This window comes from Heliangelus exortis, chromosome 22 (assembly GCF_036169615.1).
Source record: "Heliangelus exortis chromosome 22, bHelExo1.hap1, whole genome shotgun sequence".
NCBI lineage: Eukaryota > Metazoa > Chordata > Aves > Apodiformes > Trochilidae > Heliangelus > Heliangelus exortis.
In genome coordinates this window covers 7,861,278-7,888,084 of record NC_092443.1, presented here as the reverse complement: position 1 = coordinate 7,888,084, position 26,807 = coordinate 7,861,278, and the positions used below count along the sequence as shown (strand labels likewise).

Here is a 26,807-nt window from a genome sequence, read left to right as displayed (position 1 = left end):
CCTTTTTAGGTTAAATAGCATGTTCAGAGGAGCCTGACTGCTCTGCTTTCTTTTCCCCAATAAATCCTAAGTTGATGCACCAGCATATAAATAGCACATAGATGCAGCAGCCAGAGCCGACTGCTGCGGCGAGGGAGGGAGGGAGAGAGCTGCTCACACACTGGACTACAGCAAACATTGCTGCCTTCCACACTGTACCAACAACACCATGGAACAATAACAACCATAATCTCCCCAAATCCTTCTCTCCCCCTTCCCCACACACTCATTTTCAGCAGTCATTATAGCAAGGTGGATCCTCAGCATGCGGCCGAAGCTGCTTGTTCTGTCTGAGCCATGGCAGGAGCTTCCAGGCCAGGAGGGACACGTTGCAGGCAATGTGCAGATGGAGCAGATGAAGCATTTGACATGGGATGGTCACAGCAAATTGCAAGTGAAGTAAAAGGCAACCAAGACTTGGTTTTATTCCTCAGCTCAGTTAGGAAGTAGTGGAGCTCTGTGGTGGGTTTGTGTGTATTTCCCTAGGTGTAGGTTTGTGTCAGTGTGTGTTTGAGACAGGCATTCTAGGTGAATTTCCATGTGAATTCACATGCAGAGCAAGGTCATGGGTGAGTAAGACAGATTCCATTACCAACCACAGAAACAAACTAATGGTTTGCTTCCAAAAGGAAGATCTTTCCACCTTACGTGAATTTTGGGGGATGACACAGAAGTATTCAAGTGCCAAGAAAAGTCTGTGTCTGAGAAGCACACCAAATTGGACAAACTGTGATGTAACCAGTTTGTACAAGTGGCATTTTAAAATACCACAAGGGTACTTTAAAGTACATTGAGTGAATGTTTCACTTTTAAAAGCAATTGCAACTTTTACTTTGTTTTAGCTGTACTTACTTATTCATTGGAGAGGCTGTGAATTTCTGAAGCCTGCAAATTACAATTGTCAGGCAGGACCTCTCCTTACCTGACCTATTACAGCCTCCTAAACGTTTTCCTTGTGGATTCTGCGAGTAAAATGATTGTGCTGGTCAGTGCAGAGCAATATTTTGGGGTCACTGTCTGGGAAGGCAGAGTTGATTTGATTCCTGTGCTGCAGTTTTCCCAAATGCTCGAAGTAGGGCAGTGTGTTCCGTGTGGAAAAGCAGGCAGTGGAGCTGGGAATCTGCCCACAGTGCTGCTGCTTCAGCCCAGGGACAGGAAAATTAAACAATGTGTGTGGGTTTTTTTTGTTTTGTTTTGTTTTTTTTTTTTACCAAGATGAGTTTTGTTTGCTTCTGGGAGCTGGCAGTATGGGATGCAGGAATTAACTGTTCTGGCCAGCCCTGCAGCCATTTTCCCAAATTAAGCTTTGTAATCTCCCTGCCCTCCCAGCCCAAAGCCCTGGAGCTTGCTGGGCTGTGGCCTTCCAGACAGAGCCAGATTTACTGCAACTTTCTTTAGAGGGATTCAGTTTATGGCTGTCTTGCATTTTCAGTGGAGAGCTTAAAGGGTGGGTTAGAGGAAAGGCAGCGTTTGGCAGGCTGGAGCAAGACCCAGGGGTTTGCTTATATGGGTATTTAGAAACTGAAAATGAAAGGTGTCACTCAGAAATACATTTCATCTGTGATACAGAGGCAGGCCATGAGCTGGAGGAAAATCTCTGACACTCAGTAGCTTTTGACAGCAAGCTTTTAGTCCCCGAGCTTTTGTAGCAGTGTCAGATCTATAAAGTAAGCAAGAATCCTGCTGTGGGAGGTCTTGGCCTTAGGTACTGTTGCTCTCAGAGAGGTGAAAAAAAAAGCAGCAGCTGGGCTTCTCAGTCATGCATCAAGGTTTTGGTGACAGAGGATAATTTTATCTTCCTCAACATTCCCATCCACGTCTGCTAAAACGCACAATGAGCTCACCTGGGGATGTGAAAGGGCTTGAGACTTTTAGATCACTCTCGTGCATTTTCTGCTCTGCTTCCTTGTCTTCCCTGAAATCCTGTAACTGTTTCAAAGCAGCAGCTGGTATTGGAATATTTCCCTCTTAAATATTTGACTCTTGACTCCATCTTGTATCCGAGCTGATTGTTCATGAACTGCTCCTTTGCTCATGGAAATACATTATAACACCCTTCTCTTCTGCAGCTTTGTAGAATTTTTGTGGGAGATGCTATGGCAAAAATGAGTAGTGCAATAAATGCAGTTAAAACACTGCAAGTTGAAATATTGAGCTGTAGTAGATCATCACTGATTCTGTTACTTGGCTTCTGTGTATCTAATTTGGTACCATGGCATGCCTCTTAATTTCATTATTTTTCCTTTTCTTGCCTGTCCTGTTTATCCTGCTGTGTACAGCAGGTGCCTGTGGATATCTGAAATGTGCACATACATGTACAGACAGGTGACTGGGTGGGGGTGGCATGGATGTGGGACAGACCAGAGAACATAATCAAACATATCTCTGCTTTTTATCCCGTGTTTGATTAATGCTTGCATTTAAATATATTGTGTACATTTAAAATGGAAAATTACTGCCTCCTACACTAGTGAGGTAACAAAGGTGAACAAGGGAATTAAAGTCAACGTTGGGAAAGTCACAGAATGTCTCAGTGACATCAGCTGAGTGTCCCTGTGCCACTGCTGTGCCAGGAGAGCTTCCGACCTGCACTGGCACAACGGGAGCAGCCGGGATGCTGCTGGAGTCTTGCAGGGCTGCTCTTAGGAAGCTGTTTTCTGTCTCCTGGGGAAACATCTGTCTGGTGGAGGTTCTTTGTTGGGCTGATGTGCCACCTCCCAGGGTCCCATGGCCATTGCAGTTCTGCCATGGCCTGTGCCTGTATGTTGGGAGCAACTGTGAAAACGTTGAGGGTTCTGGTTCAGTAGCACCTTGGCCAACCATTTCTTTTCTCTATAGAGAGCATCTGAGGAACTGCTCAGAGTGGGGTGTTAGGAAAAAACACTGATTATAGCCAAGTAGAGCTTGTGTTTGTAGAGAAAACATGGATGTTTCTCATCCTACTGGATTTGATGTAGACTGAGGAGAGACCTTACCTGTGATAAATGGACAATAAGGGCTTTGCAGTAACTTCAGTGGATTTCCATGGGATTCACACTGGAGGTGTTCTAGTCCAGTTTTGCTAGTCCAGTTTTCTAATCCTTTTCATTCTGGGAGTCCTGTTACAGTAACAGTAATAAAATTATTGACCGTGAATACAGGAAGCAAAAACCAGACCAAGAATAACCAGTAGCATTCTATATGAGAGGTGGATTAATCTGGTACAATCAGTTTATGGAAATGTGAGATTTAAAGGAGGATTGTGAAGCGAGTGCTCCTTTCAAGTTGTTGGCTGATGAGATTGCTTGTTAGAGCTAAAAAGGGTTCCCTGAAAGTGGCTTTTTGCTAACTATGTCTCCTGCATCCTGATTTATCACAGCAGCTGACAAAGTTTTTATCATGGAGCATTGAATGTTTGTAGCAGCCTCTCTGGAATCAGTCACAAAAAATCAAGCATTTGGCAGATGGATTTTTCTTAATTGGGCCCACAGTTCTCCTACAAAATTTGTGCTGGAGAAAGTTTCTGGGTTGGGCTTTGGGCACAGGGAGCAGAGCCAGAAAACTGAGAGAACATTATTCTGAGGTTCTTAATTATTCTTGTTAGGGCATTTCTGATTGTTTTCTTGTGGTAGTGACCTTTTCAGTCACTGCTGTCTCTTCATTATGATCATATTTAAAAAAATAATTCCTGGCAGTTTGTCAGGAATTTAGAAAGTTGGTTTATATGGGTGTTGGCTTTTTTCCTTCTCAATTTAAATACATGACCTTGGTGCCATCTCCTCTGCTGTGACTTTACATGGGCACTGAGAGGGCAGGGACACAGTATCACTTTATGGGACAAATATCTTCAGACTTTCCTGATTTGGTGGAAACTGGGCACTCTCTGCAACTCTCTGTTTGGATAGAGTCCCCAGCTTATCATTCCTTGGGACACTTTTCCTTAGTGCACCTGGAATTCATTTAATGCTTAGGGACTCTCAATTACTAACATTTATTATTATTTTGCAAGGGTTTTTTTTTTTTCATAATTCCAGAAGATAACATTCTATTTAAGAGTTTTCTTGGCACTACAAAAGTCTGAGCATATGGTTGATTATTAAATGAGCTTCAGCCTTGGAAGGGGTACAGCTGTGTCTTACCAGCACAACTTACACTGCTGCTACCTCCTCTTTAAACTACTTTTGGTTTTAATCCTATCAAAAACTTTTCTTACAACACACAGGGGGGAGAAAAAGTGTCCCAGTCCTGGCCTGCAGTTCATTTCTTTCCTAACCTTGTGCTAATGGCTTTCCAAATGTTCTTAAAGGTTATTTTGATGCCATAGGAGAGCATCCATAACTTATAAACGTCTGCACTCTTACAGGAAACTTGGTTTCTGAGTTCTTTTTAGATATAATTACCATTTGTTTATTCCCTGCAAACTTGATCTGCCAAATATTTTTAGGCATGATGAAATTGGTTACGTTTGATGAGAAAATGGTGAGTGCTCCATTACAAAGAATGAAGTCTCTCACTTGCCTTTGGAGGGAGGAATGATTCATCCTGCAGAACTGGGACACGGGCAGCCCCAGACACATGAAAAGCTTTCAGACCTGTGTGAAGAGACCTTGCTGGCTCTTCTGGCTCCTTACTTAAATGGCATTACCCACTGGAGCTTTTTGAGTAGGAAGACTTAGAATAGTGAGTGCACAGTGAAGGATGGCACTAACAGCATGCTGAGTACAGCACAGGGGCCACAGGTTCTCAGGATAATAAAAATGTTTTGAGGAAACACTGCTGAGTTTAAATAGGGAAACCATTCAGTAGTGTCAGCAATAACTGAAAGGTAAAATAAACCATCTTGCCACGTCAGGAACAGGAGCACTGAGCAGGTGACAGTGTCTGCTTCCTCAGGTGGGTGATGTCTGTGCCCCCTTCCCACTGCAGCCAGGGAACAAATGGAGGTTGCTTCAGGGTTCAAGGGCAGTGTCAGCATCCAGCCTGGCCTCATACAGCACCTGCATTTCTATCAAAGCTACCTTGTCCTGCAATATGCAAATCAGCCTTTTAATGGAGTTCCTTTGCAAAATATTTCTTGAACCAGAAAGTTAATTACTGATGGCTAATTAACAGCTATGTTAGGAGGCTAGGGTAGAATCAGAGAGAACTGCTTTGAAGGAGAGACGTGGGAAGAAATTACTGACTCTCCCCAGAAACTACGTTCAGGCTTTTGCACGTATGAGAATCTGTCCCTTGTATCTGAGGCTGCCCGAGGTAAATCCATTTGACATTCTCAAGGAAATAAACACTTCCCCTTATCCTACTTATTCAAACTAACTTCCTAATTGAACAGGGAGGTCATGTCAAATATCTCTTAGTAAACGACTGTATCAATTCCTAGAATTTTTTCAAGCCACAGTAAAACGTCAAGGGAAGGGCTAAGAGGCCAGAATTATTTTAATAGCCCTCTTCACATTTCTCTGCTTCTCAGCTTCCTAACAGTGCAAACAAACAGCACAGTGCCCCATGGGGTACAGCTCAGGCTTTGACTTGACTTGGAGTCATGTAGCAAAATTATAAAATCCTTCCTGCTCAGGCATATGCAGTGCTACTGGGATAATTGGCTTCATGCATCTTACAATTAGCTTGCAAAAATATGTTTTGCATTCCTGACCTTTTCTCTATAAGCAAGGCCATTGTTTCACTGTCCTGCTTAATTACAAAATATAGTGTTGTGTGAGGATAGAGATGACATTGTTGTATCGTTGACTCTAATTTGACGAGACATCATAATGGGGAGTTTTCATACTGAGGGCACTGAATTAGTGTAGCGTGAAGCCACATTTCTCTAAACCTACTAAATAAGGAGAAGTTAATTTTATGCTCTATCTTTTTGACGTTTGTAATCAAAGCATTGTATTACAGCTGCAGATGGTTAGCAGTTGAAGAATGTTTGGTAAATGCTGACAATCGGAAGGCATTGTTTCTGCAGCGGAAGATCAGGGTGATTAATGGCTGGAAGGATGCTTGCTTTCATTTCACTGCTCTCACAGCCTGAATACACATTATTGACTCGTTTGGCAGTCGGGATGTTGTGGTGCATCAGTGTACACCTCAGGGTTACAAGCAGAGAGTTCTGTTCCTGTCCTGTCAGCAAAGACTCTGAGCGAGGGCGACAGTCGGGTTGCAGTGTGGCTGATGGTGCCTTGGTGCTCTTCAGATCGAAGACAGAGGCTGCTTCTCCCCTGCATTAACATTTGTTTCCAAACAGACCATTTATCCTGACTTTGCCCTGGTGAGATTTTCATGTGCATGAATTTCAGTGCAATTACATTAGCATTACTCTTCATGTCAATAAACTCAAAAGAAAAAAAAAAAAAAAGAGAGAGAGAGAAAATGCCATCGCTACAGCTTCTGTATCAGAAGATGCTGTTTGTTCTAGAATATTCTGTTAGTTTTTTTAATCAGTATTTGTTTGCAATAAAAACTCAGGTACTTAACATTCTGGCACACAATCAAAGCTGCTCATGGTAAAAAATTAGTTTTAAACTAGGAGAAGAAGTCTTGCTTTCTCCTGCCCACGTGTTCCCTTGCAGCAGATCCAGTCAGCACCCAATCTTAGGAAGGGCAGCGAGGTGATTCAGTGGGACATTTTTATTTAGAGGGGTGACTTTCTGGTTAGGGCACTGAACCAACTCATGTGACTGCAGAGTAATGGGAATATGGCAGAAAAAGGACTTTTCCTTTCAGTGGCAGTGTGCAGTGGCACTGATTGAGTGTATTGAGGGTATTGTGTCAAACTGGACTCTCAGTTTTGTCCTTAGTGCTGTGTAGGCAGAGGGTACTGGGCATCTGCCTCAGCTTTCCATCCTTCAGAATGGAATTTCCCATCTCCCAGGAGAGGTACAGTGCTTGATGGATCAGATTTTTGTCCTCTACTCTGTCATTTCTGTTGGCAAGGAGTATGAGCAACAAATGTTTTTCTCAGAAGAAGGAAATGTTTAAAACCAGATTTCGCTTTGTCCTTTATTGAAACTGCAAAACCTTGACTGGAAAATTTGTGTGAGGGACAAAGACAGAGTTGTAAGTGAAAATTTATAACAACAGAGGTGGGCAAGTTTTTCCAGGCTTTGTTCAGAGAGCTGGAAGACACAGATGTTTGACATCTATATCTTGTTATCCAGTTTGATATTGCAGTGGTCGTGCACAGGAACCCGCTGATTGTAGCTGGAGGCAGCCCATGCACTGAGCTCACTGCTGGCAGTCAGCTGTACACAGCACTGGGTATAATGATGATCAAGACTTTTGAATATAAAATAACTATGTCAAGTTCATCCATCAGCTGGGAGGGAAGAAAAAAAACCCAACAAAACAGACTGAGGAAAAATATGCTCGTCTGTCCTTCCTCCTTACCGTACTCTTTAGTGATGCCTTATCATGTGTAGCTTCTTCTTAAGTGATAGTTAGGGAGATTTTGGGTAGATTGTTCACATATGTGTGTCTTCTTGTCATACTGATATTGGATCTTCTTCATTTGGTTGTCAGGGTTTATAGCTTTAATATTCAGTACAACTATAGGATGTCTCACTTAGGTTTCCTTCAGCAAAATTCAGGTCATATGTGATGAAAAGAAGCAAGAACTGATTTTAATTGAATTAAACCAGCACATTTTAGCTGGAATTAAAATATAATTTGTTTAAAAGTACTTAACTGATCTGAATTAAAGCCAGAAATATGAATTTAGCATTAATCCACATGTGTTATATAAGTAATTACATGAGAAAGGGATGTGGCATGTATTGGACGTGATTGATAGTGTGCAGGAGGATGGCATTCATTCACAGAATGATGTAAATGTATTAGTAATTATAAAGCCATGGGTATTATATCAGGCTGTCCCCTTTGCTCCCATTTACAAATGTCTCTGGGATTATCTTGGCCCTGTACGACAGCCCCAGTGCTCCAGTGCTGGTACAAGAGAGATTACACACATCCCCTGTTTGAACCATTCTGTGCTTCTTCCCCACAGGAGTCCCTCTGCACAGTAATCCTGCAGTAGTTACCCAATGATTTACATAACTCTGTTGTATGTACCTTGAATAATTAATATTTTGCTGTCCTTGCAGTGTGGGGAGATTTGTTCTGTTATGGGTGGTTTTGTGCTGTACAGTAAGGCTTCAAATGATATGGATATATTCTGAGAGAGAAAGAGAGGATTTCTATAGTAATATTTTTTTCTGAGAATGAATCTTTTCCAAACTACACTGTTACTGCAAATGGAAGGCTGAGGGCTGCTGTTAGCTTCTCCTGGAATCTGTTCTTTATCCTCTGCCTGGGCATAATCCTCCTGGACACTAAGGAAGGCCAAGCATTGTTCTGTTGGGATGGGACATTTCCCTGCCAAGGGGACTGTGCCCCCCACCTCAGGCTCAGCAGCCCCAGGGCACAGGAAAACCATTTCTGCAGCCAGGGCAGGGTGAGAGCATCCTCTGGAGACTTCCTCAGCTATCCACTTCTCTTGTATCTGTAACAAGAAGAGTCTGGATTTTGTCATTGTGCCTATGAGATGCTTGGCATTTTGAATCACAGTAAAAAATATTTCTTGCTCTCCTGTGAGATGTGAACAATTTTAGTCCTGGCTATTGCTAAAAAATAGTGAGAAAATAATTTGAATTCAGGTCACCAGTTGCTTTTATTTGGTAGTACTTGGATCCAGAGGTTGGGTTTAGGACTATTGTAAAGATGAGACATTTGCAGTATATCACTTCTACACATTTGTGTTCTGAGTCAATAGAGGAGACTGAAGTATAAAATTTGGCTGTTTGTGAGCTCTTTTATTTTAACTTCTGTGCTTTCAGAAGATCAGGTTTGCACGGTTCAAAAACTGTACTGCAGTGGTTTTTTTTCTTTTGATCCATGCTGAAATGGTTGCTTCAGTGCTATACTTTAACAGCTTCGATGCCTGATGTGGCAGAGCTCATGATTACCCTGGGCTGTGGCATCTTCACTCCGCCTTTTACTGATGCTCAAGGTAAAAGTGGAAATCTGTGTTGTTTGTGCAGTGCTGGTGAGCAGGAAGGGTTTGACCAACAAAGTAACACCAGGCTGGGTGCTGGATACTCAGGGGTGTCAGTGGGTGCTCACTCTGCCTTTCCTGGACTCTCTATGGCATCCACAGGGGCTCACTGTCTGAAACCTGTCCAGCTCACCCAGAATTAATTATTCACTGATCATCACTCAGAATTTATGGATTAGGGAGCAGAAAGAGGGTGGGTAGAAGACAGAGCAATCTGGATTGCAATTAGTATTTCATTTCTTTCCTTGCACTCTTGTTTCCTTACACTGGAGACTGCACGTCAGAACCAAGCAAGGATTTATATCCCAGCAGTGGCAGTTCCCCGTGTACCAGAAAGCAGCAAATCCATTAGTCTTTAAGCTTCCCAAAGAGATAAAAAACACTCAGTCAATTTGAGGAGCTGAAACGTGGGGAGCAGTTTTTACTGAGCAGATGTAGCAAGGGAACAGCAGCACCCAGCCTGCCCCAGCAGGAACACTTCCCTGCCCATAGCCCACCCTTATCATAAAAGCATTTAGATGCTGTCTCTCTCCATCCATTATCTCTTCTCTTCTGACTCCTTGAGTGCTCTCCTTGCCACGAATCTTCTCTGGGGATTCCAGCTGTGGCAGCTCCTTAGCAGAGTCTGGGGGGAATCCTGGAGCAGAAGGTGCAAACCCCAGCCCCCAGCTGCCCAGCCCAGCCCCACAGAGTCTGATTTTTGAGTTGACATTACAGAAATGTTAACCAACAGCTGAAAGTCTGCTGCTCTGGTGAGATTGTGTCTGATGTGGAAACCTCCAGGGGTTTTCTTGATTGCACCAGTAACCACAGTCTGGGTCACACTTTGCAATAATTATCCTGATGTCTGAAAGGTTGTTAGATGGTCCCTAGAGGAACAGGGCCCACTTGCATTGCACAAGAATTTAGAGGTACATGCTGGCAAGCCTTCAGCACTTGGAGATTTATTTAAGTTAGTTCTTTTAATTGCTTCTTGCATCCCTATTCTATTCTAAGCTCTGTGAGCCATCGAGGGAAGTAAGTCTAGCTAAAATTAATCTCCTCAATCCTTCCTTTCACTAGTTACTCCTGGCTTCATTTACACAGACATTTGAGCCCTACAGAGTGGGTAATAATTTTGATTGTTTTAGCATGTTCTAACAGAACATGTAACCTTAGGAAAAATCATCAGCTGACTTCTGCATTTGTTTTTGGTTTAGCTCCCATCTCTTAAGTGTGGCTTATGATCTTTATATAACATTGCTGCTCCCCAAGACTGTTTGTTGGCAGCTTCCCTGATCTGCATTCATAAAGCAGTTCCAGGTGCTTAAGTGAAACCTGCAAGAAAAGGGCAAAGAATTATTTGGGTTGGTTTATTTTGGTTTGGTTTTTTTTTTCCCATGATCACAGCCCTCTTGTACCTGTTCTGACGTGCACTTGAGAGAAGTTTTCTTACTTGATGCCTTTACATCTAAAGCTGCTGCAAGACAGGGTGTCTTGCCCTCCTTAGATAAGGTCACTCATGTTGAGGCTCTGGCTCCCTTCACTCTCCTTCCTTCCAACCTCTCTGAGAACCCCTCAGTTACAGCAAATGTTTTGATAGCAGGGGAAGGAGGCAGTGGACTGAGGAGAACAAGTTGGAGTGGTGGCCCAGGGAGCTCAGCTGCTTCCCTGGCTCCAGAGCTTGGTTATCACTCCTGAATGTTACAGAAAGTTTCACTGTCTTAAAAAATAATACTGCTGCTTGAGTCATGTGAGGTTTTGGGTTTTTATTACATCTTGTATCAATAAGTTCCTCAGACACAGTGAGATGTATGATACATAATTTTATATCACTAGCATTTTTTAATCTGTTGTCGGTTATCTCACATCTTTATTATCTATTCCTTGGCCATGGTAATAAAAGGCAGTAAACAGAGACAGACATTTTATTCCTTCTTTTACCACACATTATTTGCTGCTAATTTGCTGAGGGGACATTTGTTATGTCATCTCTCCTTGCCTTTTCCACCTAAAGAGACTCCTCTTAGGCTGCTTTCCATGGTTTCTATCACTTCTTGAGGCTTCCCCTGGTAACCATACTGCACGTGTGTATAAGTGCCCCAGCAGGAGGAACACCTTTTCTGCACCCATTTTTCTTGTCAGTACAGGCAGACGTGTTCTCTCTGTGTGTGGTGTCTTAGGGGAGCTGAGAGCTGCAGCTCTGAAAGACTGAAACATGAGAGCCATGAGGATGCTCCTCTGGTAGCATCCAGATGCTGCACATCTGGCACCTTACAAGAAGCCCTGATGTAGAGGAGGGAGGGTTAAAACAGGGGTGAGCTGGCTGCTGGAGGACTTTTCATCCAGCAGGCTGTGTCCCTGATGGGCAGCACCAGGATACCTGTCCCCAGCAGTGTGTGCAGCAGTGAACAGTCCCCAAACAGTCCCCAGGGTGCTGGTGGCTTAGAGCAGGAGCCTTGAGCACCAGGGAGTCCTGGCTGGAGGAGATGTGTTGGGTGCCACAGCTCTGGAGCTGCCTCCCTCCTCCTCCAGTCTCACCCCTGCTCCCCTGGGACCCCCAGACAGGGCAGAGCTCTCACAGGGGACCCTCCAGAGTAGGGATGGAGGCTCCATCCTCACCAGGGTTTTCCTCAGCCCAGGCACAACACAACCTGCTGCCTTTCCACCACCCTCCTTTTCCATCTCTGAGGCTCCTCATCCCTTCTTGTCTCCGAGGAACATATCCTTTTGTTAAAATGAAGTGATATAGAGTCAGCATTACACAGAGGAATGAGTTATAAAATAATGGGGCTAATAAGCATGTAAAATAACCTGACTGTACAAGAGTGCAGCCTATGGAACAGCAGCTGCAGCAAATATATTCAGGTTATCAGTGTGTGGCTATTTTGTGCTGAGAGAGCTTAGGTGTAATGAGAGTTACTGCATCACGGGAACTCTTGGCAATGAGTAGTGACATTTTCCAATAACAACTTTTACAAATGAAAAAAATCCTGGTCTGAAGGCAGAGCTGACTGAGGGCTCAGGGCTCTCTGCCCTCCCAGCAGGTACAGCACACCTGGGGATGCTGCAGGGACCTCAGTGGGTGGCAGGGTGCTGGGTGCCCCAGGGGAGTGCTGGGTGCTGGGTTGGGGGCTCCTGGAGGATGAGAGACTTGCTGCTGAGGGTTGGGCCCTGGTCACCAGGCTGGATTCAGGCACCCAAGTGATAACTCCTCATTGTCTCAAACCACTTCAAACCAAGACCTCTGGTTTGAAGACTCACCAATAATTTTTTCTAGGGGGGCAAACTGTCCTGGTCTCAGTGTTTTGAACCTGAATACATTTTTTTTTTTTTAAATGAAAATGCAAACCAGATAAAAATAGTTCTACCACCCTAATTACAAATCTTAAGGGAATTTGATTCGTCCAAAACCTCCAACAGTTCAGATAATTCCTCAGTCCCTGATTTCACCCAGCCCCTTACCATCCTTGGTTCCAGCTCAGCACGTGGCTCCCTTGCTCCTCAAGCCAATAAGTCACATACTGGTGCAATGTGTCAGTGCTTCCAGCACAGGACAAGTGCTGTATCACCTGCATCTCTGGTATTTTTATTTTCTCCTATGTGATGTATTAAAACCACAGACCTTGTCACAAAGGAGCTGGAAAAGCATCATTCATCTCTGGGTTGCTTTTCCAGACATTTTTCTTGCTCTTAGACTTTTTTCTTTCTATAAATGTCAGTGCATCAAGAATGCAGGATTAAATTTTATTTGTGCTGTTGGTATTTGGTACATAAAGGATAACAGTTTGGTATCAGTAAAATATATTGGAGAAATTGACTCTTCCTAACTGTGCTCATCCTTATAATTGAGTTAAACATAAAGAGATCTTTAAAACCCATTGTGTACCTCTGTGGAGATTAAGGCAGGACAACTTTGGGAAAGAGTCTTCAGTAAACTCTTTAATAAATATTGTGAATTGTCACTACAGTCATTCCTGTAATCTGACATGTTTACAGCTGCTTGTAAACCCTAAAAATCAGACTCGTTTTGTCGCGCCTGGAAAATCTACTGAGAACTCTTCAGTAGTTGAAAAATGTTTTCAGTGACTGATCACCTGACTGAAAAAGAAATAAAATCAAATCCGGCAGTTTGTGAAGATTACTTTGCATGGGCTATGCAAAGTCCTGGGGCTTAATCTACTGTTTGTATCAAAAATAAGAGTGGAAAATGTTTGAGTTAAGTGTCCAGCTCTGTGTAGCTGCTTGTTTGTGCTGCTTCTGAGGTCACGGAGCTCCAGTTTTTCTGTGTTGTGGCATCAAGCTCATAGCAACCTCATCACAGACCAAATTTAAGAGTTCAACATCTCACTCCCATGGTCGGCTTAATTTTGCATTAACTAGAAAAAGAACTGAGTACATTGCTGGGAATTTTTGCCAGCAGTGTCCCTTTCCTTGCATCGTTGCACTGCCCCGTTCCAGGCTCCAGGCTCCACCGTGTGCCGTGTCAGGAAGTTTATGGAAAAATCTGGTGGTTTTGTTCTGGTCATGAGCTGCTGGCTGCTGCTGAGCTGTAACAAGCTGCGAGTCTGCTGGATGGGAAAATGTGAGATTGCATAATTATGGCTTACACAACACACACTTCCACAGGCAACCAAAGCAGGGGCTGGGTGTGTGGGATGGCTCGGGGAAGCCGGCGTCGTGCGCCTTTCATTGCTCCCACTCCCCGCAACAGGAATTCCTGCTTCTTAATTTAGTAACACATCCATCTGATTTTCAGTTTTCTGGAGAAGGTGGGAAGGAATGTGGCTGGTTTTGCTGAGGGGATTTTTGCTGCTGTCACTCTCTAACGCCTCGGCAAGGTGATGACTTTCAGCGTTGCCACGTTAGTGCCTCGCTGCGTTTCTCTGCGACTAAGGAGTGGTGCTCCACAACGTTTGGCAATTGCAGCTCTTCTTTTAAATAACATGAAAATAAAACAGACTGCTCCCACCCTGGCCTCTGCAAATGGGCAGTGTTTTGAGTCCTGCTTGAATAATCAGTGACACTAAATATAGAATTCAGGGAAGACAGGGAGGCTGCTGCGTGGGGCTGGGCTGGGCCAGCACCATCGGCTTCCAGCACGAGCTGGAGCCCAGCACATCAGAATAATTTCCCTATTGTGATCTCTGCTGTTTGCTTTGTCTCTGCTTTCCTTCCCCTTCGTTGCCTTTGTGCTTCCAGTAAGGGAGCTTGTAGCAGCGATGAGGTAAGAGCTTGAGTGGCTGGAAAATCCTTTCATAGCAAAGATGACGTGATTGTTACTTATTTATTTTATTTTTTCCCTAATACCACTGGAATACAAATGGGGCTTCGATGCCCACGGGCCTTGCATTCTTAGAGTAATTCCTTATGACATGTGTCAGGCTCTGTTTTATTCAGGTGGGTGGTATGATATTAAACAATAAAGCAAGCTTGCATTTCTCTGCAGCTGTATTTCTCTGCACACTCCCTGGCACAGAGGTGTTTATTAGTGGGATGTCAGCTCTGCACTGGCTCTACCCAGCCTGAAACATTTTTCAGATACCGTGTGGGCCTTACAAGAAATCATCTTAAATCAATCAGATAACCTAACACCAAAGTGTCCTTTGTCCAGGCAAAGAGGAGGCTGTGGGAGAGATTCCTTAAGTAATACTCCAGATGAAAGGTTCATGTCTGAATGGAATATTGATTTCCTAATTGCTGTGCTGCTGTTAAATGAGTCGTTACTGGAGAGTGGGGGGAAAGCAAAGCTGAAGTGGGTTGCATTCAGGCTTGCTCAGGTTTGTCTCTGCTAAACACACTCAGGGTGTTAATGTGTGAAATTCAACCAATGGAGTAAGGTGGAATTTTTTTTGTATGACACAGACATAGAAAGGGCAAATAAGATTCACCAGTGGGACAGGCTTGTTCTCTCCCAAAGCACAAACCAGTTTTTTTGCTTTGGGTCATTCGTGCTGCAGATGGGGAGGAAAACATTGCATAGCAGAGGCTTCTCATGCCATGGTCCCCAGGAGGTGAATCAGTCCTTCCAACTTGTCCCACATGGTCTGTCTGATCTCCTTCAGGCTCTCAAGTCTAGAACAAGGTTGCCTGTTCCTCACACACAGGCAGCAGGAACAGATTTCTGTTCCCTGGTAGGTATTTGCAGTTTCTGAGGTGAAATCTTTATTGCAAAGAATCTTCTTGAGACAATAGAAATAACTATCAGCTATGCCACATCTAGCCAGTAAATAATATTTATTAATATAGTTCCAGAAAATACAGCATATGTTTGTGTGTTCAAACACATCCTCTTAGCAGAAAAATAGCTTCTTTATTTTTCTGAAGATTAAAATGCCAAATCAACTAATTACTTTTCTTTGAAAACCTCTACCACATAAAACGCATACTCTCTCAGTGAACTAAATTGATTTATATTCAGCCAGTAATTCTTTATAGCCCATAATTTGCAGAACAACAAAGCTAGCTGGAAAACAGCTTTCTGAAGAAGAAGGAAATGTGTTGGCATGGAAGAGAACCCTGGGTGCAGCTGAGGCTGGAGTGACACAGGGATTAGAGGGCAGCCCTGGGAGAGCATCTGGAGATGATGGGCACTGCTTCAGCCAAATTTCCTATAAAATAAAAGGGGAATTGTCCTTGCTAAGGTGAGAGTGAGAGCAAGGTAGGTGTCTGTGCAGTTAGAAGTCAGTGTCAGACATGCAGCAGTAACGCTGCACAGTTCTGTGTTTGTCCCCAAACTGCTGGATGCACACCAGTGTTAGTCCAGTCCATGTATGTGATTTAATCAGGTGTCGTGACCTTTCCTGCTGGGAGGGTTATCCACTGGCTAAAGAATATTTGAAATGTCTCCTACTGTCTGCACTGATCTCATTTGCATTGTCCATGGAAGACAGTTTTTGCTTTTCATTAGGAGAGTTTAGAAAACTAATAACATTACTCTGGGTTTCTGCCAGCGTGGGCATCACTGCCTGGAACTGAGAGCTTGGTAATGACATTGGGATTCGTCTGCCTCTGTTTGGGGGTAGGAATGAGCCAGGGGTTGGGTGGAAAACTGCAGGGTTTTGGCAAATGAGCAAGATGCTGTGAAAGATTGTGTCTGACAGGAGGAGGGCCTGGAGAAGGAGCTGGAGGCTGAGAAGGTGCAGGAGGCCAAGGAGAGCTGAGGCTGAGAGCTGGAGGTGCCTTTCCCACCAGCAAGTCCTTGTTACTCACTCTCTAGAAGGCTCCACTCTGCCTAAACTCTGTCTTGCTGCCAGGGAGGGGTTTGGAACACTCAGGGACAAACTGTGAGTCCTCATGAGTCTGTGGATGGCAGGAAAAAGTTCTGTCCCTGCCCTGGCTCGGTGGCTCTTGGGAGCCCTGGGGGCTGCTGGGCAGAGGGTTGGGATGTGTGTGTTTGAATGATGTTTCTTTTCCTGTTGGATTTTAGGTGAGATCACAGGCTCTGCCTGGAAGTCTTTGTTTGGTGTGGGTTTTTATGGAAATCTTCTGTTTGTTCCCCAAAATGGGAGTCTGTCAGACACTGAATAAATGCAGGCAGAGCAAGCAGGGAGGTGTTACAGCAGAGGAAACAGAAACATAGTCTTAAACAAATTAAAAGGATGGTAATTAGCCAAATGAATTTCATCCTGGAGATAATCAGACGAATACATTTAGAATGAAAATAATCCCAATTCTCAGAAAACAGTAATTAAAATATACTCATTTTTAGGAATGGTTAACAAGCTAAGATTGGAGGCAGCAAAGTAGAATAAAGCTGTGATGGATGCTCTTTGGGATGGCGTCTGACGAGGCCCTGATGTGTGATCTAAACATAGCCCTTCGACAGGATCAGATTCAGAGTTTGGGAAATCTCTCTGTCTGGATGAGTTCTTAAGAAGCTGAGCAGAGTGTGGAGCACAGCCAGGGCTGTTATCTGGGTCGGCTGAGAGATAACAGAGGATGAATTTCATAACCATCTATTTCAAGGGTGTCGGCAGTGGGGAGGTGAAAGAATTTAGGGTGGATAATTGACAGCTAAAGATGGGACAAGGTGGGAAGCTGCAGGCATCAGGAAAATACCTGCCCACCCCTGTGTGTCAGTCTGGAGGCAGCTGCCTGCAGGAGCAGTGAAAGCTCTCCCGTTACTGACACGGTCCCTGAGGATGTGCTGGAGGAGTCAATCACCCAACAGGTTTCTTCTGCTTTTCGTTGCCACCTGAGGATCCCAGGCAGGGTCTGAGAGCAGGGAGGTTTGTGGGGGGAAAGGGAGGATGTTTTGGTGTGTATTGGTTGAACGTCCTCGCCTGGGCACGGGGTTGTGTTCTCTGGTGTGATGGTGTTTGGTGTTTCCTTTGGGTTCTCCTGTGTGAGCTTCAGGTGTTTCATTCATGGATAAAACTAAAGATGGGTCATGGCCACAAAATCCTCACTTGTGCCAAAGTTTTAGGCTTTCTGACAGCTGCATCTGCTGAAGAGTTGGATAGAGCACAGAACTTGAAGAAGAAAAAAAAAAAAAATTACTTGTTTCCAGACCAAATCTCCTTCTTTTCAGGGTTTAGCCCAGTTACAGTGTCCAAGCCTCACTGGACTTTACCTTTTTGGGTCCTGGATGACCAGATGCACTTTTTCAACCAGCTATGGATAAATATTGTTTTTCTAGGAAACACCCATCTGATCATAGCATATTGTGATCTGACAGCTGTTCTCACACACAGTAATTCATATTGATCCAATTTATTCTTGAAACTGCTAGTAGGGGAATGGATGGATTAATGAGAAGGACACTATTTAGCCATTAATTTCATTTTCTTAACAAAATGCCTACAGAGAGGATAGGTTGTACTGGAATCTCTGGCAAACAGACCCTTCTTGGGCTGTCCAATCTTCACCTGCCCAGTAAATGGAGAGAGGATGGAGAGGCCTGGAAAGGACCAGGCACACCAAAAGCTGTCATAGAGGGAAGGCAGTGCCTGCCATACCCTGGTTCACTCAGATGTGCTCAGTCCTGGGCAAATAAAGGAGATTAACCAAACTGCTCCTTGGATTATTGAGGATCCTCAGATCCTTAAATTGCATATGAGGGCGTTTCAGCTAGATTGACCCTTCTGCACTTCACAGTGCTCTTATCTAGAATTTATCAGCATGCAATAAAATGAATAAAAGCTGAATTAGAAAGAAAATGGCAACAGAAATCACATAAATTAGCATGCAGATTTATAATCTCTAATAATGACTGTATTTTCAAAGAGTTGACATCTTTTTTACTCTCACACAAACTTCTAATGTTTCATTTGACATTTGCATTCCTAGTCTTGCACCAGCTGAATTTACAGCTTTACCTAACAGTTCATCTGTTCAGGCTCTTCAGCATAGCCTGTCTTCTTGCCTAACAGAGAATTATTGATAATTTCATTTTTTTATGAAGCAAATGGCTACTTCTTTTGTGTTATTATTTGCTTGCAGGCTTGTCAAGAGCAGAGGTGTGCAGGCAGTGTGCTGGCATGGGGGCTGCTGCTGGCTGGAGGGTGGGCAGCAGCTTTGCATTGGTTCCACCAGCACTGGGCTGTGCCCTGAACCCCAGCTCTGCTTTCAGAACCTCTTAGCCTGTTGTGTGTGCTGGAGATGCCTTGTGGCTTGGATGTGTTAAAATGGGACATTTTGTTCAGCAGGTTGCCTCTTACAACATTCAGCACTCAAACAAGGGGTTTATTCTGTTCATTAAGGCTCTCATGTGAAAATTTCCTCACTAATGGAGTAACTGGGTGGTGATCTGAAACGTGGCACAGGCAGAGGAGATGACTTGAGGGCTGAAGATGATGCTGGAGTTGGGAAATAAATAGGAGAGAGAGCTTGGAAAAGTGGGCTTGTGGTTGACCCCACTGACCCCACTAAACACCAAAGCCCGTGCCTTCTGCTCCTGATCCTGTCCTCTAAGCTATCAGGCAGGCAGAAGGCTGTGGAATACCAAACAGCTTAAAACATGCCAATCTTAAAAGTACCATTTAATGAATAGGAATTCTGTGCTCTTGAAATAAACAAATAGCCTGTTTTCCATCTGTATCTGCAGCACATTGCTCCTCACAACCTCTTGTTACAGAAATACATTTTTATTCTGACATGTTTTTCCTTTCCCCAGCTAATTATATTCAGTTTTAAGTGGGTGCTCTGGATTAACAAGTGACTATCATGTAGGAAGTCAGAGTTGGGAGGGTACAGAGTTTCATGAAACCCTTTGTGACCTTGGTATGTAGCAGACATTTTTCTTATTTTTTTTATTTAAATTTGATTTCTTCAAAGGAAGACCTTCAGCCCTTCTGAGATTGAGCCATCTCTATATTGCAGTCATTAAAGATTCAGTAGTACCTTTTAAGTCCATGTTAGGAAATTTAAATTTTTCAATTTAGTAAAGTTATGTCTCTTTTTTCAAGTACTATATGGCTAATTTTTGAAGGTCTTCCAGGATTTCCAGTGGCTTCTTGCAGAGCAGGAGCCAGAATGTGTTGTTTTAATGTAAAATCTCAGTGCAAGAGGGCTGCATGCATCCTAGGGCTGAACTGTCTACAAAGGTAAAAATGTCACCTGGGCTGAGCAGTGTATTTCTGCTCTGCTGCTCAAGTCCTTTTTAAGCCTGGCTCGGTTATTTATCTTGTATTTATTTCTATCTTTGGGACTGGATCAGAAGCAGAAGTCTCTTCTCTCCAAGGGCTCCCAGCTTTCAAATGTTGAAGGTTGAACCTCCTGCTTGTGCTGGGCTAAACTCCAGTGTCCTTTGAAATCCACTTCAAGATCTGAACTTGGTTAAAGGGCCCTTTCTCTGTTTAACATTAGAGAAGGGAAAGTCTAAGCCTTTGAGTGGATTCCTAGTCACACTTTAATTAATCATATTTTTACAGCATGCTGCCAGCAGCTGTCAGGAGGAAGGAGATGCCTCTGATCCAAATTCACAACAGAAAAATAAACTCACTAGAAATACCCCCAGCCAATAAACAGACCCATCCTCTGAGCAGTAATGTCCTTCCCACAAACCAAACTCAGAAAAACTGATGTGAAGCAGCTTTCTCCCCTTTTTCAGTCCCAGGCAGAGCAGGTCCCTGGCTGCACAGGACAGGATGGCAGCAGAGGAGCAGAGGTGGTGAAAGGGAAAATGCTTTGGCAAGGAAACAGATTTCAGTGCCAGCCTCCCCAGAGGATCACTCTGGGAGCAAAAGGTGGGTTAGGGAGTGGGAACAGGATCCTGGAAGGATCTGACACGTTTTGAAATCCCATTTCAGGCTGAAAAAATTCACTGACCATATTGTGTTGGGGTGAAAATAACCTTTGTGTGCAGGCTGTGGGGCTGTGGCTTTCTCAAGGATAACACTGCCTAAACCCAGGGAATTGGCTGCAGTGAAGCTCCAACAGCCTCAGGTTCTTGGAGAGAGGCAGGGCAGAAGAGGCAGAGAAAGGATTGAAGAATGATGATGAATTTGAATCTTCTCTAGTTCGAGAAGTGCTCAGGAAATGAGAAGCAACTCACTCTCCCTTCTTGTGCTCCAGCTGGCTTGGCACACAAGGAAAAAATATAAACTTGGTAAAAGATGATGAAGACATTTTTCTGCAAATGACAGGGTATGTGTGACTTGCCTGGATTTGGGGTTTGGATTTTTTTACTGTTCTAGTTAATTTTCAAGCAGCTGTTTTGAGAATAGTTTATCATTTGTCATTAAAAAAAAAGGAATTGTTCTTGCTGTTTATCTTCATTCCTTCCTCCTCTCTTGTTAACTGCAGGGGGAGTATAAAGCAGATGAGGAAGAGCAGAGGTCAGGAGAGAAGTTTGTGGAAACAACTGAATGCCTGTTTTCTGGTTTTTATTTACTCCCTATGATGTTGGGGGAGTCACCTGGGATGCAGGGCTTCCCCAGGGCTCAGGGTGGGACCCCGTGTCCCAGGAGCAGGGCAGGCAGGGTGATGGGCAGGACTCCAAGCCCTGTACTGATGGCAAGATGGCTTAAGTTAGTGTGAGGACCTAGAGGGCATGGCCTGGTCCTGAGGGATGTGGAGGGGTGAGGGGAGAGAATGAAATGTCTCTGGTCAGGCCAGGGTGAGAACACCTCGGGGGGGAGGAAGGAGGATGGGCAGATCCAGGCAGTTTCTGCAGGACCAGCAGCTTTGCAGTGCCACCGGTTGGTGACACCACCTGCCTGTCCCACCCACCATCAGCAGTGTGAGAGGAGAGATGTGGGATGGACAGCACTGTGTATTGAACAAAGGAGGAAAAGAAAAGGGATCCAGCCAGGCTGGAGTGCAGAGAGGGAGGAGAGAACAGGCTCATCCCTTGCCTGTGCGTGGAGGGACCTTCCCATTGTCAGGGCTGGTAACTCTGCTTGTGACTGAATACAAGTTATTTCTCTCCAGGGCTTTCACTGCTGCTAAAATCCAATTAAACCACGTTAAAAGAAACCTCCCAGGAGCTGACAGCAAAAATATATTGACCTTCTCTGGCAAGTATTGGTGCTGTCAGTGAAATGCAGTGGTTTTGTGTCTCTGCTGTCAGGGTGCCCGGTGCCACTGCCCCAGACAGTGGGGGCTTTGCTGCCTCCTTTGCCCCCCAAGGGGCAGCCCCTGCCTGTGCTTGCAGCTTCATCCCTGCTTTCTACCTGTCTCCATGACACTGCAAAGCTGATGTTCCCCAGAGCTTGTCCCATTACACCTTTCCTTTCAAGCCTGTCACTGTTACTCGCCTCTCAATGTGCTCCAAATAATATGAGATACGGGTTTTTTTCACTCTTTCTGAGTGGTTTCATTTATTATTTATTAATGACATCCAGAGGACACAGTGGTGTGGATTCCCTTATGATGACTGCAGTAAAACTCTGTACTTATTCTAAGTTACTGGGAAGATAATACATTCATGAGACAGTCTCTGGTTAACTGTAATTTTCATCGTCCTTATCATATGGGGATATATTTTTCTGAACTTAAAAAAAAAAGGGGTTTTCAGGGACTAAACTGGGGACAACACAAAAAAAAAACACAGGCACCTCTGAGCTCCCCTGGAGAAATCACCATAGAGCTTGGTCAGACATCCCTTGGCCTTCCTCTGAGCCTGCAACACTGAGAGAAGACTCACACTGACTGGGGTTCCTCTCTGAGAATTTTTTAAAACCAGTGCAACTTTGCAAACTTGCACATGGTGCTGTGTAACCACAGTGACAGGAGAGGGGACAAAGAGGGGGGAGATCTTGATGATTCTTCCTCCAAGCCAAAAGTGAGGGGCTGCAATGCTGAGCATACCCTGCCACTTCTTCTCCTTCATTTCAGTCTCTGGCTACCTGTCACAATATTTCTCTGCACGGTATTTCACTTCATTAGTTTGTATTGTTAACTGTGAAAGTCCTGTCAGTTTTTATCTTTTATTTCCTGCCAAGTGCTTTGAACAATCAGAGCTAAATTACACAGCTATCTCCTTAGGCAGCCAAACTTCAGGCCATTGATAGGCAGTCGGTTGCTCAAGATTAAAACAGATAAGTTGCAGGATAATTGGCAGGTTAAGGAATCCTTCTCATGGATTTTGCCTCAGTGCTTTCCAGCTGCCCCCCCGGGACCTCCCGTCACCCAAGATCTTGCTGGTGCTGGGTGCCCCCTTCCCCTCCCTCCAGCCCCAGCTGGGTCGGTGTCATTGGGCTTGCCCTGCTCTGGAGAACCAAGCAGAGTCAGATGCTGGGATGGTGCCCAGGGTGAAGCAATGAGGCAGAAGGAGCCATCAAGGCTGCTGAGCCATTCCCATCGGGATCAGAAATTTTCCGTGGGGAGACAAAGATTTGTTCCCATCTCAGCTGAAGGGTAGGAAGGAGCCATTAGCCTTGATTCACTGAAGTGCTTCACTGCAGCAAGACATTAAGCTCCTGCCTAAGTGTTTTGCTAAATAGAGGAGACATTATTGCAAGAAACTTTAAAGGCACATTTTACAGCTTAAATCTCCCTCTCAAATGAGACTTGGTGACAGAAATAAAGGGAACATCGGGCTGATGCGTGCAGAGTTGTCTGATGATTTTTAAAACATAAGGTCATCGTTTACAAACTTGGCTCCTTCAAGTCAGGCATGTGAATGTTTCTGTAGGTACATAAATAAGTGGCCTATTTTTCTGGGATGCTGAATCCATTAAAATCAATGGAAGTTCTGCATCTCTAAATGTCACTTATTTTGCCAGCTAATTTTAGGTACCCAAATACAGAAACTTTGATCTAAAAGAAAAAGATTTTTTTAAAGTGCTGCTGAATTTTTGCCATGCTTCTGGAACACCAAGCTCAGTGGCCCATGGTTAGGGCCTGGCTCTCGGGGGAATTCAAAGGGAAGTTGGATTGAGCCCTGCATGAAGAATTGATCTGGGATCACCTAAGTGTAGGAGAAGGAGGGACATGAAACTCTCTGCTCTCAGTTCACAGCTTGGGCTGAGGGCAAAGTGAAAGTATCCAGCAAAACAACAGGACAAAGCATGCTGCAAAAATCTCTCCATGGGATCAGTAATTCCTGTAAAGGCATTTTTGAAGTCGTCACGTTGGTCAGGCCAGATACCATCTCTGTGCATTGTCCCTCACAAAGAAGTTGCCAGGTCATGACTTGTTTTCTTGCTCGATCTGAACAGTGCTGGTAATGCCAATGCAGCCTCAGTAACATGAAGGGAGAGATTTGTCAGGTGCTTTAGGCTTGAGTTTTATAGCACTACGTATAAAAACTGAGAGAGAGACAAGTGTCCTTTTGTCCTGTGAGGTCATTGATTTTCATTGCCCGTTCCTGCTGTGCCCGGTAGCTGCGTGGGCCCTGTTTTGTTCTGCAAAACATTAACTCTCAAAGTCTGCATCAAGGGCTAATGCACTCTCTCTCCTGAAAGGGAGAGCTTTTCTGTTTAGCATTTATCTTTTGCATTAGATCCACAAGTTTGTCCTGATGCTCTGATCATGTCATGGATACCCCTGCTGATGGCTCCCAGGCTACCCAGCTCATCTGGCATCACGTTCAGGTTGCCCTTCTCTTTCCAGCCTCAACATATTTTTCACAGTGTGCATCTTGGGCTCCTAAGTAGCATTCAGTCTTCTCCCTTATAATTTTCTTCATTTCCTTACCTGGCTCTGGGGTTTATGTCATCTTTGTGCCTTTTTGTCTGACAGTACCTATATTTAGAAACTGTCGCCTGTCCCCTCCACTCACAGCATTCTCCATTTCCCAAACTTCAGTCATCAGGACCTTCCAGAATAACCATTCTTCCCCTTGGTCTTCTAGACCTTGGTCTCCATCATGTGCCAGTGTCTGTCCTGGGGAGTTTTGTTGCTTTTGACATCACCTGATTTCCAGTTAGACTCAGATCCAGGAGTCTTGTCTCTTCCTGCTTGCAAAACACCCGCTGTGAAGAGTAAAGGCCATTAACACAGTGTCACAATGCACTTGTCTGCTCTTGCACAAGACATTTTCTGTTGCTGAAATGTTCCACTGGTGTCAGCAGTAAAAGTTTTCAGCAAATTCTTAATTTACCAAGTACTTCCAGATTAAGGAAGAACCCGGAATGCATTACATACACAAAATACTCAAAGGCCAGAGGGACCCTGCGAAAAAAAAAAAAAAAAAAGTATTCTTCTGAATACAATTATTTTCCAAGAGAACAACAACAACAACAAAAAAGCTCTTTTTTTTTTTTTAAACTGGGTCAACACTACATCTGCAGCACTCAGCCATTTTACATACAGCAGGATCACCCACTCTGTTTATCTGTAGGCAATATGCTCCTGCAAACTGCCAATTAATTGCATATTTGGTGCCTGCTCTCTCCCAGCATCCTGGATAAACACAGCAAAGCCAATCAGAGGGAGCTGCTCCTGGCTGCCAGGGGAAGGAAATCAGTCATTGTCTCAGCCTTGTTATCTGCAACCAAGGCAGACTTTTAGCAGCGTTCTGCTTGTAAACACCCTCTTTAGACACCTTCTGATTTACATAGCTGCCATGTCAGCCCTTGTCTGCAGCACTACCTGAGGATTTTTAAATAATTGCTTTCCAAAACATTCGATTCAGGTTGTCCTTGATAAAAGGCAAGGGCCATCAATGCCAGTAAACTGCGGTAAGGAAAGTCCTTACAATGAAAAGATAAAGCTGAGTCCAACCAAATGGGAGAGAGACTGAGAAGGAGAGAATAGGATAATAGAGGGCCCTTCCTGGGGGTTTTATCTGCAGTGCTCTTTGGAAGGTCTGGGGGGCAGGTCTGGTGCTGTCCTTTGCAGAAAAGTCCAATGTGTTGGTGCTAGCCCAGGGCTACCTTCTCCTCCACTCAAAGCTGGAGCTGTTTCCTGCTCTGTGCAAGAGTCATATGTTATTTAAATCTGGAGAAAATAATCAACCATGGGAAATAATCTCCGTCGCATGCGGGGTTTTGTGACAGGCTGTATCCTTCCTTTCTGTCTCTATTTCTGTGACTCCTGTAATCCCAAAAGAATGTGCTGGAGAGATGATCCTTCGTGGGTTTTGGATGCACAGTAGCCACAGCTGAGCAAGTTTTCTCTCTCCCTTTATTCCTATCATGCTCTAAAACTAAGTGGCTTCAAAAGAGGCTCAGCTGAATCTACAGAGGCTACAGAGAGCCAGGACAAAATCTTCTCCTAGAGCAATGCTCAAGAGGATTTAAACTGCCATCTTGAGAGTGAGTTATTGTAAATTAACTGTTGCTTCCAGGCAGGGAATGATGAATGGTCTGAAATGAAGAGATAAGCGTGGGTATGGATACATTCTCCCAGATTCTCATGGACCTTCTGTGTTACTAGCAGCTGGGAATAATTCCTAAAATGGGGAATGTCTGATGCTGAGTCAAATCTTATTTTATTATGCTCATGTATATCTAGAATAAATGAGTGGAGTTAGTTTAAACCAGTGTAGTGTAGAAGAAAAGAAAGCTCCTTGTGTCTTAAAACAATACAGACACCTATCTGGAGGTTTGGGTTTGTTTGGGTTTTTTGTCATTTTTAGCAGTCTTATCTTAGATATTCCATGTCTTAATTGTGTCATTTAATATTTACCTGCCAGTAGGACCCTAATGCCATAAGTTCAGATGAGTTCAGATGAATTCTGCCAGTTTGATAGCACAGCCAACCCAGAATTGGTGTGAACAAGGAAGGGATTCTGGAAAACGAGAAGTTACTCCTGCAGTTACTCATGATGGCTGCTTCTTAGCTGATTCCTGCTCCTGCTAAGTCCATAAGGATGTAGCCACTGGACTTGTGTGGAAGTGGCATTTGGTCTGCAGACACCAGACATGGGCTTGCTTCATCACTGGTGCTGCAAAAACCTTTTCATTCTTATCCCTCAGTTTGGGATATAGCGTGATTTCTGGTGGAAGAGTTCAGATGCTAAGTGGTGCAGATGGAAAGGGGAGTGTGTCCTGGGATCCAGCAGTGCAAATCCCACTGGGGAGACTGGAAAGATCCCTGTTTGCATTGGAGTGATGGTGGAATACATATGGTGAGGGTGCAGGAGTCACAGCCAAGCTGTTAGCAAGAGGCTAGGACACTGAACAGAGATGTAATAGAAAACATCCTCACTATTCCCCACTTCCACCTACTTTTCTCAAAAAAATCCCAATCAGGAGAAGCCCAGATCCTTGCTGACTGCTCTCCTGAAGAACGGGGAGTCCTGGCTCATAGCAGATGCTTTCAGTGCCCTTTTTCATTAGCTCAGGGAATGATACAAACAGCAGAAATAGATCATCTGTTTGTGCTCACCACCAGAGCAGGGAATTTATACATTTGCCCACAG

General features: G+C 44.2%; 1 protein-coding gene across 9 annotated transcripts in view; it reads left to right on the top strand.

Moving 5' to 3' along the window:
• DAB2IP (DAB2 interacting protein) overlaps positions 1 to 26,807 on the top strand; it is a 167,308-nt gene that overhangs the window by 70,264 nt on the left and 70,237 nt on the right. The window lies entirely within an intron of this gene.